We start from the raw sequence: 16918 nt of genomic DNA, 5'->3' as shown, positions 1-16918 counted from the left end.
CGTGCTACGAGATATACTGTAGATGTTCATACACTCCAGTCACCTATTCCTAGCGCGTTCATTCAGGGCAAGCTGTTAGAAGAGGATAGCCATAGATCAAGTCACATTCTCATTTCTTTTCAGAAATAAGTAACTAAAGATATCCCATCATTAATGCAAGAAGGTGCCTAAATCTTTGCTTCCAATGTCATAATTACTGAATCTCGGACTACTTTCTTTCTTGCTTCCCACGCAGTGGTGTAGTATACAGTCAGTATTGTGTGGTGCCAATTATCTGAGCCTCACAGACTGCCTTGGGCACTCTATTAATGTAAACATTCAGTTACCAAATCACTTTAAGCTGAGATGCTGCATATGGACAGAATAAATGCCAGGCCTCTAACAATCTGTTCAGTGGGGTGATACAGAGAATTGTGTCACTGCAACGTTGTTCGCCTGCAAATAATTAGTCACGTGACAGTCCTCTACTCATTCCCTTGGAGAGCAGTGGGGGATCGCTCGTATGTTGCAGATGTAGCTTTGGCGGCTGGGATGACACTTGAGTAATATATGGGTGGAATCGTTCACATAATTGTTCTAGAAAAGACAACTTTTCATGCGCTCACTTCTAGAACACTTACATAGCCAGCACTGTAAAGCACGCGAGATTATTAGATTTTCTGCTCTATTATGTGTTTTTAATAACCGCTCAATCACCCTAGATGTCTTCAAAACCTCTACAGCCCACACAAACGCCTCTAAAAGGGATTCCCATTAGAATTATTTATTGGACAATCCTTCAGACTCTCTGCTGAATCACTTTCTGGCTCCGCTGTTTGCTAGGCAGCAGATTAAAACTGATTTGGGCCACAGATTAGCATAGCAAATTGTGGCCAGTGAGACACCTCAAGATGTTAAGACTCCTATAAAGATCTGAATGTGTCACATTCTCTTGAAGTACTCTGGCAGGACTTAAAGAGGCTCTGTCACCAGATTTTGCAACCCCTATCTGCTATTGCAGCAGATCGGCGCTGCAATGTAGATTACAGTAACGTTTTTATTTTTAAAAAACGAGCATTTTTGGCCAAGTTATGACCATTTTTGTAGTTATGCAAATGAGGCTTGCAAAAGTCCAAGTGGGTGTGTTTAAAAGTAAAAGTCCAAGTGGGCGTGTATTATGTGCGTACATCGGGGCGTTTTTAATACTTTTACTAGCTGGGCGCTCTGAAGAGAAGTATCATCCACTTCTCTTCAGAACGCCCAGCTTCTGGCAGTGCAGATCTGTGACGTCACTCACAGGTTCTGCATCGTGTCGGCCACATCGGCACCAGAGGCTACAGTTGATTCTGCAGCAGCATCAGCGTTTGCAGGTAAGATCGACTTACCTGCAAACGCTAATGCTGCTGCAGAATCAACTGTAGCCTCTGGTGCCGACACGATGCAGGACCTGTGAGTGACGTCACAGATCTGCACTGCCAGAAGCTGGGCGTTGTGAAGAGAAGTGGATGATACTTCTCTTCAGAGCGCCCAGCTAGTAAAAGTATTAAAAACGCCCCGATGTACGCACATAATACACGCCCACTTGGACTTTTACTTTTAAACACACCCACTTGGACTTTTGCAAGCCTCATTTGCATAACTACAAAAATGGTCATAACTTGGCCAAAAATGCTAGTTTTTTAAAAATAAAAACGTTACTGTAATCTACATTGCAGCGCCGATCTGCTGCAATAGCAGATAGGGGTTGCAAAATCTGGTGACAGAGCCTCTTTAAAGGTGTTGTTTCATTAGGACAATGACTTTTTTAAATGAGGACTCACTGGCAATCTGCCTCTGGAATGTCCATGTGCCCTAATAGGACATATGGACTGTGGTTGTCTAGTTGCAAAACTCTCTTACAGCTTTACTGCCTGAGCTAGAGCAAGTCAGCCGCCTCTTCCCAATGGGGGCCCTATGTAAGTCATTAGCTATTTTGAACATTGCTCGATTTGAAGATGGGGGTTGGGATCCAGCATGAGCTCTTTTACTCTTTGCTACCCCTAAATATTGTGTCCTGGTTTAGATTGCATATAGCACAAACATACTCTGTACAATTAGGTAACCAGTGTGCATATAAGATGTTGACAAGTGCCTCAAAAAACAATGAAACAAATGACCCTGCTCATGTGAGCTCAAAATCTAAATAACATAAAAGTTCATTGTATATTGAAAATTGCATGACTTTTCATTATACAAAGAATAAGCTTTATTTGCTAAAAAAAAACAACTTAATATCCCTTTAAATTATGTTGTATGAAACCATAATATCCCTTTAAATTATGTTGTATTAGAGGGAATCTGTCAGCAGAAAATTGCCTACCAAATGGGCTCCAGCATTTATTAGGCAATCAAAAAATAGAGTAGTTTTTGAGAGAACTTTTTTCTTCTTATATGTAAATTAGCAGCAAGTGCCCTTTGGGTGGGCCCTTCCTCTGCAAGTGCACCTCTTTTCTCTGCCAAAATATGGCTTATAGGTGAGGTCAATTAACACAAGATTATTAGAAAAATACAAAATATCCTTTATTGTAAACATGTATAAGACAAAGACAGGTAAAAAAATGTACGTGTGAAATGTAAATAGACTCTGCCAAACACGTCCCACTCCTCCGGACTAATGTCACCAGGCTATTCCGATGTCACAGTACTATTCACCTTAATCTCGCGCTTGAGCCGTTGCACTTGGATTTGAAGCATAAAATAGGTAGGGAAAGTGTTTTTAATTGCCTACGAAACATTGGAGGCATTTTGGTAGGCAATCTTCTGGTGACTGATTCCCTTTCAACAGTACTAGCACTTGTAAAAGGGGCAGGTAATTGAGGTACATAACACTAGCCGGAGAAGGTCGTGTTTCGTTAGTTTGTAGACCAGTGAATTAATTAATTGCGTAGACGAAGAACTTTGATTCATTTTCCTTTCTACAATAGAGATAACTATAAATCCTGCCTCTAAGGAGTTTCCCTAATGATTAAACTGACACCTTTATGTCATAAACTATTTTTTAGTGTAAAAGGAACAATAAATTCACAGCATCATTCAATGCATTGGTCTTTTTCTCAGACATGTCGCATTACCAAAGGTGCCAGTAACAAATAGCTTGACATGTACAGATAAATGACATCAACTGTACCCATTTCAAACACATGACCATGGGATTCCAGAGCTCGTCCAGTCAATATGTTTTATATCCTAATACTATCACTATGTCCCCCCCTTTTGTGACCCCCAACTTACCCCACCAATAAAATAAAGAGACATTAGGTGGGATAAATTCGGCCGCAGCAGCCATTTACAAACACATACATAAAATAACAATCCTTTTTGTATAAATAAAAACAATGAGAAAGGGGAGTCCTTGGAGCTACAAAAATCTAGCACCAAACTGCCCACCATATAGTATATTTACCCCCAGCCGTTTCCCCACAAGCTCAGGAGCACCGTTATAAGCTGCAGTTGGCTCGTAATGACTGTAAACCACTCTCCGGGACACCACCCAGTAGGAGCCCAAAATAAGACAGACTACTAAGCCATTGTATAATTTGAGAGGGACCATACCCACAAAGAATCCCCCCACACCAATGCACCTGTGAAAAAAGAGAAAAGAAAGAGCAAAAACTGAACCATACTAAGAAAATTGCATCCTAAAAATTAGGGAGGGAGGGTGGGACAAATTACACAGCTATCCTCCTGTTAATGGCGCTCAATTCCCCGTTCACCATATATATCCCCTAACCTCACCCCTTCAAGCCACACCCCTAACTCATACTCCTCCTACTCCTTAAAATTAACCCTTTCCTCTCTGTCATGCTGGCCTTCCCTGAGGCTTTCATCCAGTGTCCGGCCATTACTATTGGATTGATTTATCAATAATGTTAATGATCAGGTTGGTGCTATGTAAAAACGTAAATCAGAAATATAGAAATTATGGGATTTGATTGCTTGAAGTCTGCATTACTACCAAATTGTAATTTATATTTCCTGTTCTTTCTCATGGCGATCTTGTGTGGATTCACATCACCAAATACATCAATGACCCCAAATATACACACGTAAGTGCCACTATTCATGACACAATGTAGATATTGTTGTATTTCGTGATATTGATCCATACAAGTTCTCCATAACATTGCTTCTGACAAAAATCAGAGGTGGAATGTGTCAGTAGGACCAAGTATTAAGGGGGTTTTCCAAGATCAGATGCTATTTTAACCCTTTCCTGCTGCGGCCACTTTTGACCTTCATGACAGAGCCTTATTTTTCATCTGACATATCTCACTTTGTGCTAATAACTTCGGAATGCTTTTACCAATCCAAGCGATTCTGAGATTGTTTTCTCGTGACACATTGGATTTTATGTTCCTGGTAAAATTTGGTTGATACATTCAGTATTTAATTGTGAATAACACCAAAATGTAACGAAACATTTTCATTTTTATTAATTTAAATGTATCTGCTTGTAAGACAAATAGTTATACCATACAAAATAGTTGCTAATTAACATTTCCCATATGTCTACTTTAGACTGGCATAATTTTTCTAACGTCCTTTTATTTTTCTAGGATGTTACAAGGCTTAGAACTTCAGCAGAAATTTCTCACATTTTCAAGAAAATTTCAAAAGGCTGTTTTTTCAGGGACCAGTTCAGTTGTGAAGTGGCTTTGAGAGGCCCATACAATACAAACCCCCATAAATCACCCCATTTTAGACATTTCACCCCTCAAAGTATTCAAAACAGCATTTAGAAAGTTTCGTAACCCTTTTAGGCATTTCACAAGAATTAAAGCAAAGTAGAGGTGACCTTTACAAATTTCATTTTTATTTATTTTTTGCAGAAATTTATTTTTTATTCTGTAACACAGAAGGTTTTACGAGAGAAACGCAACTCAATATTTATTGCACAGATTCTGCAGTTTTTAGAAATATCCTACAAGTTGCCCTAGTGCGCTACTGGACTGAAACACCGGCCTCAGAAGCAAAGGAGCACCTAATGTATTTTGGGGCCTTCTTTTTATTAGATTATATTTTAGGCACCATGTCAGGTTTGAAGAGGTCTTGTGATGCCAAAACAAAGGAAATAATCCAAAAAATACCTCATTTTGGAAAATACACCCCACAAGGAGTTCATTTAGGGGTGTAGTGAGCATTTTGACACCACAGGTGTTTCCTAGATTATATTAGATTTTGGACGTGAAAATAAAAAAATTTACATTTTTACAATAAGATGACATTTCAGCTTAAAAAACAATCAGTTTGCACAAGTAATAACGGGGAAAAAGCCCCCAGCATTTGTAAAGCAACTTCTCCAGAGTACGCATTTGGACTCCACAGGTGTTTCATAGATTTTACTAGATTTTATTAGAATTGGGCAGTGAAAATAAAAATCATTTTCCAATAAGACGTAGTTTTAGCTCAAAATATTTCATTTTCTCAACAAATAAAAGGAGAAAAAAAAACACCAACATTTGTAAAGCAGTTTCTCCCGAGTACGGCAATGCCCCATATGTGGTCATAAACGGCTGTTTGGGCAAGCGGTAGGTGTTCGGAAATGCCTATTCCTTTAATGATCTCCATGACTACTGTTCTGGCTTTTCCTCGAGCCTATCTCTTTTATCTATCTTTCTGCCTATCAGATTTAGTTTATTATTTATACCTGTCCTCCTCACTCAGTCTTTGTTTGTGATTTTCCTTACTTTCTGTTGTGTTGATCAAGCTTCTGACTAAATCCTATACCTCTCACTTTTGGACTTCTTGGAATACTGACCTGGGCTTGTCTTTCGTTAACCCCTTGTATGCTGATTTTGATTATCTGTTCCCGGCTGGCTTTGACCTCTTCTTTACCTGGTATCCACTTGCTTATTTATTTAGGCTTTCTGTATAACCTCTGGCTGTCTGGTTTCCTGTTTAGGTTTGCCTGCATTGCACCTCTTATCCAACATTGAACTCTGCTAAAACAACCTGGGTCCTATGCAGCAAAAACCATACCGCCAAGCGATGGGCTCTGGTGAATACCATAGAGTAGCCTTAGACTCTGTTGATCAAAGTTGTGGCGGATTTGAGGTTGCAGATTTATATGCACGCTCTCTCCCTGCAGTCTCCAGCAGCCTTTGGGGAATCTCTCTCCTAGCAATTCCATGGTACACGGTAGGGCTCAGTAGGAAGGGAGAGTGCCATTTGGATTTTCAAGCGCGGATTTTGCTTGGTAGTAGTTTTGTTTTGTCGTTTTACTGGTATTTTAGTTTATAATGTGGGGGCATATGTAAACTGTGCGGAATATATCCAGGCATAATAAAGTGGTATAATAATGGGCTAAAAAAAACAAACCTCGCTTCCAGCAGATATGTTTTGGGACCTCCACTTCCCGGTTCCCTAATTTTAGGGCCATGATAAATCGCCTCTTGAAATAGAAAAAATGTTCCCCTCGGGCCTGCACATCTGCATATTTTTCTTTCCTGACTTATGGGAGCCTTAACTTTATTTTTTCATAGACGTAGTGGTATGAGGGCTGTATTTTTGCGGGACGAGCTTTAGTTTTTATTGGTACCATTTTGGGTTACATGCATCCTTTTTAGCACTTTTCATCCTTTTATTTTAAGAGCCAAGGTGACCACAAAACAGCAATTCTGGCATAGTTTTTTAGGTTTAGTTTTTTTACGTCGTTCACCGTGCAGGATAATTAACACAATATTTTTATAGTTCAGGCTGCCAATTTGATACAAACCACTAAGCCATTGCAGCCATCAGCACCCAAGGGATCGCATCGCTGGGGTGCCGGTGGCTAAAAGCTCCATAGATGCTGCGATCTCTATTGAGTGCAGCATCTGAGGGGTTAATCAGCCGGATCAGAGCCTGGCTCCGGTCCTGGCCGTTACAGCAGGGTGTCAGCTGCAACATACTGTTGACACCAGTTGGTGGTGGTGCGGGCTCAGAACCTGAACCGGCACTAACACCGCAACGTAACTGTACTGCGCTTTGTGGGAACCCATTCCCGACCGCGCCGTGTGTATATATATATATATATATATATATATATATATATATATAGTAGATGTCGGGAGGGGGTTAAATCTAGTTTTGGCCGCCTTACTTTGCCCCATATAAACCCAACCAAATACCCCTTTTTATTTTAATTTTTTGCTTTAAAGCTCTTCCCTCCCCGATTTTATCTTCTCCTATTGTCACGCTGCCCTTTGTTTACCTCGCTCCTTTGCACAGCATCATCGCTTCCTGTTCTGCTCCCAGCATGCAATTCTTGCTGTGCTGAGCATTCGTGGATCAAAGAGAAATTCTTTAAATAAAAAACATTTGTTTTTTATGTGCAGTGTATGACTTCAAAAATTACCTATGCTGGGGCTTAAACACTGCATCATTGAAGTGTGTGTGTATATATGTGTGTGTGTATATATATATATGTATATATATATACATACACACATACACACCAAAACAACATTAGTGAGTTATTCGCTCAGTAGTTTCATATACTGTCATTTATAGGCACACCCTGGTCCCTAGAGTAGAGATCAAGCATGTTCCCGTCACCACAAGTCATTGCCTGCCCTCTGCTGGGCAGACTGCAAACTTTTCAAATGAAAGTGAAATGGCTGTGCTAACTTGATTCGAAGTGGCTTAAAATTTTACATGGTGATGTCATATAATCCTTAAAAGGAGTGTTCCATCTTACACACTTATAGCATATTCACAGGATATCCCATAAATGTCTGATAGATGCAGGTCCCCTTCTGGGACACATCTCCCGAACGGTGGTTTTCCGACCCTGTCCCACCTGGTAAGGTAGCAGCTGGCCACCGCATCCATATGGTGACTCAGTGCAGCACAGTGAGCTATACTGTTTCGGTATTTCAGGACTTATGATGTTACCCTAACTCCCATTCGAGTTACGGAAACGGCGCAGCTCAGCGAGCTTGGCTGTTTCCATACTTCCTGGTTGCCTGTGCACTGATACTCCGCATGCATGTGGACTGATACTGTAGCTATGAATCTGTCCATATCATGCCCTGTCTAAACTGGCAGTGCCACTTTTTCACAGACCCTTGTCTTTTCAGGAGAATGTAGACTGTACCATAAAATTGGATATTTGGGTGCTCCTTTATGGGCTTTATATAAGTATACAGTGCAGTGAAAAAGGATTTGCCCCTCACCCAATTTCTTCTATTTTTGCTAATTTCTCACATATTTCCATAATCGGGAGAAATTGTTTTACAGATGTTGGGGTGCTTTTTCTTTATTCCTTGTAAAAATTAAAAATGTCTATGTTTTTTCAGTAAAAAAGTAGATTTGTACATTTACAGACTAATTCCAATGAATTCAGCAAAACAACTGTGCGGTCAAAATGCTAACTTTACCCGTAGAAAAATTCCTTGAGGGGTATAGTTTCCAAAATGGGGTCACTTTTGGGAGGTTTCCACTGTTTTTGTCCGTCCAGTACATTGCAAACGTGACACGGCACTGAAAACTATTCCACCAAAATCCAAATGGTGCTCCTTCTCTTCTGAGCCCTGATTTGGGTCTAAACCGCAGTTTATTACCACATATGGGGTATTACTATAATCGGGAAAAATTGCTTTACATATGTTGGGGTGTTTTTTCTCCTTTATTCCTTGTAAAAATTACAAATTGTACGTTTTTTCAGAAAAAAGTAGATTTTCATCTTCACATACTAATTCAAATAAAAAAGCCTGTGGGGTCAAAATGCTAACTTTTATACCCCTAGATAAATTCCTTGAGGGGTGTAGTTTGCAAAATGGGGTCACTTTTGGGGGGTTTCCACTGTTTTGGCGCCACAGGATCTCTTCAAACCTGACATGGTGCCTAAAGTATATTCTAAAAAAAAAGGAGGCCCTAAAATCCACTAGGAACTCCTTTGCTTCTGAGCCTGTGTTTCAGTCCATTACCACACTAGGACCACATGTGGGATATTTCTAAAAATACAGAATCTGGGCAATAAATATTGAGTTGCATTTCTCGGGTAAAACCTTCTGTGGTACAGAAAAAAATGTATTACAAATGAATTTTGGCAAAAAAAAATTACATTTGTAAATTTCACCTCTACATTGCTTTAATTCCTGTGAAACGCCTAAAGGGTTAAAACACTTTCTGAATGCTGTTTTGAATAATTTGAGGGGTGCAGTTTTCAAAATGGGGTAATTTATGGGGACTTTCTAATACATAAGGCCCTTAAAGATACTTCAGGACTGAACTGGTCCCTGAAAAAAAAAGCCTTTTGAAGTTTTCTTGAAAATATGAGAAATTGCTGCTAAAGTTCTAAGCCTTGTAACGTCCTAGAAAAAAATAAAAATGTTCAAAAAACTATGCAAACATATGGGAAATGCAAACTAGTAACTATTTTGTGTGGTATTAATATCTGTTTTACAAGTAGATATATTTAAATTTAGAAAATGCTAATTTTTGCAAGTTTTCTCCAAATCTTGGTATTTTTTACAAATAAATATTCAATTTGTCGACCAAATTTTTTCACTAACATAAAGTACAATATCTCACGAGAAAACAGTCTCAAAATCGCTTGGATAGGTAAAAGCATTCCGAAGTTATTACCACATAAAGTGACACATGTCAGATTTGAAAAATCGGCTTCGTCATTAAAGCTAAAACAGGCACAGTCTTGAAGGGGTTAATGTCTTGAAACAGCATCACAATGGGATTAAAGTTAGTACTTTGACTCAGCCACTCGAAAACCTTAATTTTGTTTCTTTAAAACCATTTAGAGGTGGATTGGCTTGTGTGCTTTGGAACATTGTCGTGCTGCATAATTTGATCTTGAGCTTTTAGGTCATAAACTTACGTGCGGACATTCTCCTTCAGGATTTTGTATCTGAGAGAATTTCATGATCCCATCAGTTATGACAAGCTGTCCAGGTCCTGCAAAGCTAAGCAGCCTCAGACCATCACACTACCACCACCATGTTGGATTGTGGGTATAATATTCTTATGGTGGAATGCGGTCTTAGCGTTATGCCAAATGTAATGAGACCCATGTCTTCCAAAAAGTTACACCTTTGACTCATCAGTCCACAGAATATTATCCCAAAAGTCTTGGGGGTCATCTTGATGCTTTTTGGCAATGCAAGACGAGCCTTTGTGTTCTCTTTGGTAAGGCACCTTACAACTGCTATTTTTGCCCATTGACCCTAACTCAGGGAAGTGAGGCCTGAAGTTCTTTAGATGTCTGTCTGGATTCTTTTCTGACGACCTGGATGAATTTTTTATGCGCCCTTGATGACATTTTGGTAGGTCGCCCCCACTACTCCTGGGAAGGTTTACCACTGCTTCAAGTTTTCTCAATTTATGGATTGTGGTTCTCTCTGTGATTTGCTGGAGTCTCAGAGCCTTAGCAATGGCTTTGCAACCCTTTCTAGACTGGAAAATGTCAAAGACTTTGACATCTCTATTTAAATCTCTTTAGGGTATGTTCACACGTAGTCAACAAAAACGTCTGAAAATCCAAAGCTGTTTTCAAGAGAAAACAGACCCTGCTTTTCAGACGTTTTTTTACCAACTCGCATTTTTCGCTGCGTTTTTTACGTCCGTTTTTGGAGCTGTTTTCATTGGAGTCTATGAGAAAACAGCTCCAAAAACGTCCAAAGAAGTGTCCTGCACTTCTTTTGACGAGGCTGTATTTTTACGCGTCGGCGTTTGACAGCTGTCAAACGACGACGCGTAAATAACAGGTCGTCTGCACAGTACGTCGGCAAACCCATTCAAATGAATGGGCAGATGTTTGCCGACGTATTGGAGCCGTACTTTCAGACGTAAAACGAGGCATAATACGCCTCGTATACGTCTGAAATTTGGCCGTGTGAACATACCCTAAGAACGTGGCATCGTGCTACTTTTTGAGACCCTCTAGCCTGCTTCACATTGCAAAACAGGTTCTATTTAAGTGATGTTTAGACTCGGCAGGTCTGGTAGTAATCATTTCTGGTTGTGGCTAGTGAAATTTAACCTAATTGGCAATTGAATTTGGTTAACTAGTTGATTTAGTAGCTAAGGGGGCAATGACTTTTTCACATAGGACCGACCATGTGGGGCTGAACAGCATTTCCCTTTAATAAAAAAAACTAAATTTTGTGTTTACTTGAGTTATCTCTGTCTAATATTAAATGTAGTTTGATGATCTGAAACATTCAAGTGTGACAAATATGAAAAAATAGAATAAATTGTTTACTGTATAGTTACTATCTTGACCACGACAGGTCTGCTATTGATAGTGTTGTTGTTTTTTTATAAAGTTAATGTCTAGCCTAGAATTCAAAACATAGTTTTGTCCAAAGTCCAGATTGGCAACACGTCGATTGTGATCTTCCAGTAGATAATGGACAGGTGCTAAGTAGATTGCATATCGGTCTTTAGTTCAACACCTCTGCTATTGGGCCTACTCCATCATTCAGAACGGGGAAATAGTCTCCCACTTATTGGAAATGCACCCGCCTTCCACGTCAGCACTTAGACTTTTTAAAGGCTATAAATCTGCGCGCCAAAATTGTTTTTTATTGTTCATTTGCTTCCTAAATGCAGAATGAAGCAACTTTTTAAATAGTCTTCATTAAAACAGAAAAAAAAAGTTCTACGACTTTGCTACTGTAGAGTCTGTGCAACTTCTGTACATAGCTTGCTGTGCTGCTGCTTCTGACACAGATCCAACAGCACATTGTTCCTGGCTGCGTCGGCTCTTTGCTCTGTCCCTTCTCTCAGTGCTAGAGATAGCAGCAGGGAGAGGGGGGGGCATTCAAGTCTTCAGAGAGGGCTTATAACACAAGCTGTCAGTATCAGAGTAGATAGGGAGGAAAGCCCACATGCCAGCCGCAAGGGGAGGAGTGAGAGATCACAACGGCTGATTAGTGCCGCAGACTCTGCAGGGGAAGGGAGAGGTAAATCTCACACTACTCAGCATCAGTGTCTGTCAGCACAAAGGAGAAGAGATTCCCCATGGGCTGTAAAAGGGAACTGTACAGAAATAAAGCTGTGCTGATACATGAGAGCTATTGAAGACAGCAGCATCTTGGACTTAAAGAACTCACATCCAGCATGTATTACTGGGGGGCCCACATGAGACAAGTCTAAAACTAGGAGCCGAATGCAAACTGAATTTCAAGGATCTGAAAATGAATGAAGCACTATTCATGGGGTGTACAGTGGTAGCACTATTTAAGGCGAAAAAGTAAAAAAAAAAAAAAGGTAATGAAAGTATGTGTTTTCATCAGTACAATTTTTAGGCCTAGTGTAGTCAGTTGTTTTTTTTAAATAATGTTACTTTTGTTGTGGTCAATCTTCAGAACCTTCCAAATTATTCCAGTAAATCTCTGAGTCTCCAGTGTCAGTGGTGTAACTACCGCTGTAGCAGTCATAGCGGCTGCTATGGGGCCCGTGGCATGAGGGGGCCTGTGCCCAGAGGCTCCGCTAGCAGCCGCTATGGCTGCTACAGCGGTAGCGACACCACATTCAATACTATTGAACACTGACAGAGCATGAAGGTATCTCCCTGCTCTGCCATAGGCTACTGTATACAGTGGCGTAGCTCTAGGGGTACGCAACGGTCGCAATTGCGACTGGGCCCCTAAACCTGGGGGTCCGCTGGGCCCCTATAGCCACACAGCGCTCATTGCGCTGGTCCCGCTTCCTGAATGCTGGAGCAAGGCGTTGACAGCTCCATTCTCTAGCATTCACTCTGCCGTGAGCGGCTCGGCGCAGGCAGGCGCGATGTAGTGACGTCATCACGCCTGGCTGCTCCGAGTCACTCACAGCACAGACCGGAGGAGAAGGTTCCCCCACCCGTCGTGGGAACGGGGATAGGTAATGTAAGGGGACAGCCGACCGGATCGCTCTCTCCTGGGGTGGACATGCACTTTTGGCACAGTAAGAACAGACTACAGTCCAGTCACAGTGTGGTACTACTGGCCTCAGCCAGTTTTATTAGGTAAAAAAGCCGTAGCAGAAAACAAATAAATACATAAAGTAAATCCTAGGCCGTCTGGCCACTAACTAACATGCAGTTCCTAACTACAAAGAGCTGAGCCTAGAGCTCCAACTCTCAAACACAACAACACAGTTGCTTTACTCACATCCAGCTTTCCCAGGAGCAGAGAGACTGTGAACTCTGTTTAAAGCACACCTCAGCTGTGCAGGTAATTAGCCACAATGCAATACCTGAAGTGGCTGGTGGAATAGCAAGCCTCCCAACTCTCCCTATTCCAACAACCAGGCCCTTTTACACAGGTTTTCCAGAAAACCCTTGAGCAAGGAAAACCCATTTTCCTTCTAGCTCAATTCCCTGGCTGTTTTAAAATGTATATGACAGGAACCTGGGTGAGGTGTACACTCCGTCCACTACTTTTCCCCTGGTCCTGTCACAGTAAGTAATTGTTATTATTTTCCTATTAGGCACTATGGGCCATTATACTGGGTAGGGAAGGGGGGCTGATATGGTGGCTGCTATAGGAGCATTTTACTATATTGGGCGGCATTATACTGTATGGGGGCATTATACTGTGGGGGCAGCTATGGGGCATTATACTGTGGGGACAGCTATGGGGGCATTATATTGTGGGGACAGCTATGGGGGCATTATACTGTGGGGACAGCTATGGGGGCATTATACTGTGGGGACAGCTATGGGGCCATTATACTGTATGGGGGCATTATACTGTGGGGACAGCTATGGGGGGCATTATACAGTGGGGGCAGCTATGGGGGCATTATACTGCAGGGACAGCTATTGGGGCATTATACTGTATGGGCATTATACTGTGGGAACAGCTATGGGGGCATTATACTGTATGGGGGCATTATACTGTGGGGACAGCTATGTGGGGGCAGCTATGGAGGCATTATACTGTGTCACAGCTATGGAGGCATTATACTGTGGGGACAGCTATGGGGCATTATACTGTGGGGACAGCTATGGGGGCATTATACTGTATGGGGGCATTATACTGTGGGGACAGCTATGGGGCATTATACTGTATGGGAGCATTATACTTTGGGGAGAGCTATGGGGGCATTATACAGTGGGGGCAGCTATGGGGGCATTATACTGTGGGGACAGCTATGGGGTCATTATACTGTGGGGACAGCTATGGATGGCATTATACTGTGGGGACAGCTATGGGGGCTGTATAGCACTGTCTACAGGGGGGCTGTATAGCACTGTCTACAGGGGGGCTGTATAGCACTGTCTAAAGGAGTAGGCTCGATGGCACTATTTACAGGGGGGCACTATCTACAAGGCCAGGCTGTGTGTGGCACCCAGGGGAGGGGGGCCCAGTCAAGAGTTTGCTATGGGGCCCAGTGTTTCCTAGTCACGCCCCTGTTGACAGGGTTGCCTACCCTGGTCTAGAGGTTTGCCATTCCAACACCCTACGCTCAAGCCTGCCTTATGGACTAATGTGTAGAAGAAGAACCCATAGTTAAATTCAAGACCAAAGAATGATGTTCTCAATCCTTTTACTTCCAGAATAGAGGAACTCTTCCAGGCAATGAACACATAAGCAAACATGAATTGCTTTCTTTCTTCATAAAGTAAATCGATAGGATAAAGGCAATCTGTCTCTGTTAACATCTAAGTTATTTTTGGGGGGGGGGGGATTTTTACTGTTCAACTTCCAGACAAATATTATCGTTACCCACTTGTGACTTTTACATGAAGAAATGCTGACGTCCACATATAAATTATTTTATTTAGCAAATCAATTTTGCGTTGAGCTCAGTCTAATACAAAGTGGAAAAAAATTGCACGGAAAATATGATGCCTAATCATTAAGAATAATTCATATTACACAAGTGAAATAGTGTCAACCTCTTCTGATTTGTTTTGTGACATAAAGTGAATTTCCTGCACATAGGCCTTGGAGATGCTCCCTTTGATGCCAGTTTGCTGAGTGAGGAATTTTTAGTGGAATACTGAGCCGATAAGAAATTATTTGTTGCATTATTTGTGTCATATGTTACAATGCTGCACTACTTTATACTCCACACTTCTTACTTTATATAAAAATGCATAATTATGTGGAAGAAAAATAGTATACTATTTTGAATGTCATATTTATATGATTCTATCTGCTCAGTCTTCGGGTTCCAAACTTGTGAAATTCAAGTTTATCGTGGAGTTTGAATATCAGAATTTCTAAATTATCAAATATAATCTTAAAGGAATCTTACTTTTTTATTGGCAAGCGGTATTAAGCAGACTGATTCCTCTCAGCCAAACAGATTTCGCACCTCTACATAATTAGCATACAGCGCAGCGATTCTAACAGCCCCCTAGGTACTTTGGTAGGGGCAGGTGTTGAGATGCCCTAGCTAGCATGGATTTATTTTACAATGTAAATGTGCACAATGTCATTGACTGTCCAGGCACTGTGGCCCCCACCAACTGAAGGTTTTGTGTTGCTCTGAGTTCCTTTGTTTTAGTGACACTGGTTTGGGGGTCCGAGCACGGAGACCCCAATAAAAGTGCACATTCACTTTTTAAAGAGGCTCTGTCACCAGATTTTGCAACCCCTATCTCCTATTGCAGCAGATCGGCACTGCAATGTAGGTAAGAGTAACGGGTTTTTTTTTCAAAAACGAGCATTTTTGGCCAAGTTATGACCATTTTTATATTTATGCAAATGAGGCTTTCTTAAGTACAGCTGGGCGTGTTTAAAGTTATGTACAAGTGGGCGTGTATTGTGTATGTACATCTGGGCGTTTTTACTTCTTTTACTAGCTGGGCGTTGTGAATAGAAGTGTATGATGCTGACGAATCAGCATCATCCACTTCTCTTCATTCAACACCCAGCTTCTGGCAGTGCACAGACAACACAGCATGTTCTCGCTGTGACGTCACTTCCTGCCCCAGGTCCTGCATCATGTCGGACAAGCGAGGACACATCGGCACCACACGACAGAGGCTACAGTTGATTCTGCAGCAGCATCGGCGTTTACAGGTAAGTCGATGTAGCCTCTGTCGCCTGGTGCCGATGTGTCCTCCCTCGTCCGACACGATGCAGGACCTGGGGCAGGAAGTGACGTCATAGCGTGATCTCTCGAGAACACGCTGTGTGTCTGTGCACTGCCAGAAGATGGGTGTTGACGAAGAGAAGTGGATGATGCTGATTCGTCAGCATCATACACTTCTATTCACAACGCCCAGCTAGTAAAAGAAGTAAAAACGCCCAGATGTACACACACAATACACGCCCACTTGTACTTTAACTTTAAACACGCCCAGTTGTACTTTAGAAAGCCTCATTTGCATAAATATAAAAATGGTCATAACTTGGCCAAAAATGCTCGTTTTTGAAAAAAAAAAAAGTTATCTTATCTACATTGCAGCGCCGATCTGCTGCAATAGGAGATAGGGGTTGCAAAATCTGGTGACAGAGCCTCTTTAAGTAAGAGAGCACTTGTAGTACTCACACGTGTTGATATAAATTGTGTTAAAGAGGTTATCCACCTTGAAGAGTACCCCCAGCCTAAGGCCTCATGCACACGGGCGTGAATCACGTCCGTGTGCTGTGCATTGAAACAACGCACAGCACACTGACCCATTGATTTCAATGGGGCCGTTCACACATGCGTGAATTTTCACGCAGCGAGAGTCCACTGCGTGAAAGATACTGCATGGTCTATATTGGTGCGTTATCACGCACCTACGCGCCCATTGATGCCAATGGGTGTGTGAAAGCCACGCACCGCACACGCATGCACATGCGTGTACAGTGCGTGATGTACGCATCAATTCAGTTGAAAAAAATAAAAAAATGTGCTTTGCGAGTGCGTGAATAACGCATGCCACTCGCAAAGCACACTGATGCATAACGCCACACACACGGACCCGATTCACGCGTGATTGTCACACGCGTGAATCGGACACGCCCGTGTGCAT

General features: G+C 41.7%; 1 protein-coding gene across 4 annotated transcripts in view; it reads left to right on the top strand.

The window, feature by feature from the left end:
* Nucleotides 1-16918, top strand: part of CACNB3 (calcium voltage-gated channel auxiliary subunit beta 3) — a 297646-nt gene that overhangs the window by 205720 nt on the left and 75008 nt on the right. The window lies entirely within an intron of this gene.

Source organism: Rhinoderma darwinii, chromosome 2, assembly GCF_050947455.1.
Source record: "Rhinoderma darwinii isolate aRhiDar2 chromosome 2, aRhiDar2.hap1, whole genome shotgun sequence".
NCBI classification, from domain to species: Eukaryota; Metazoa; Chordata; class Amphibia; order Anura; family Rhinodermatidae; genus Rhinoderma; species Rhinoderma darwinii.
Note: the sequence above shows the minus strand (reverse complement) of the source record. Positions and strands in the feature narration are given on the sequence as shown.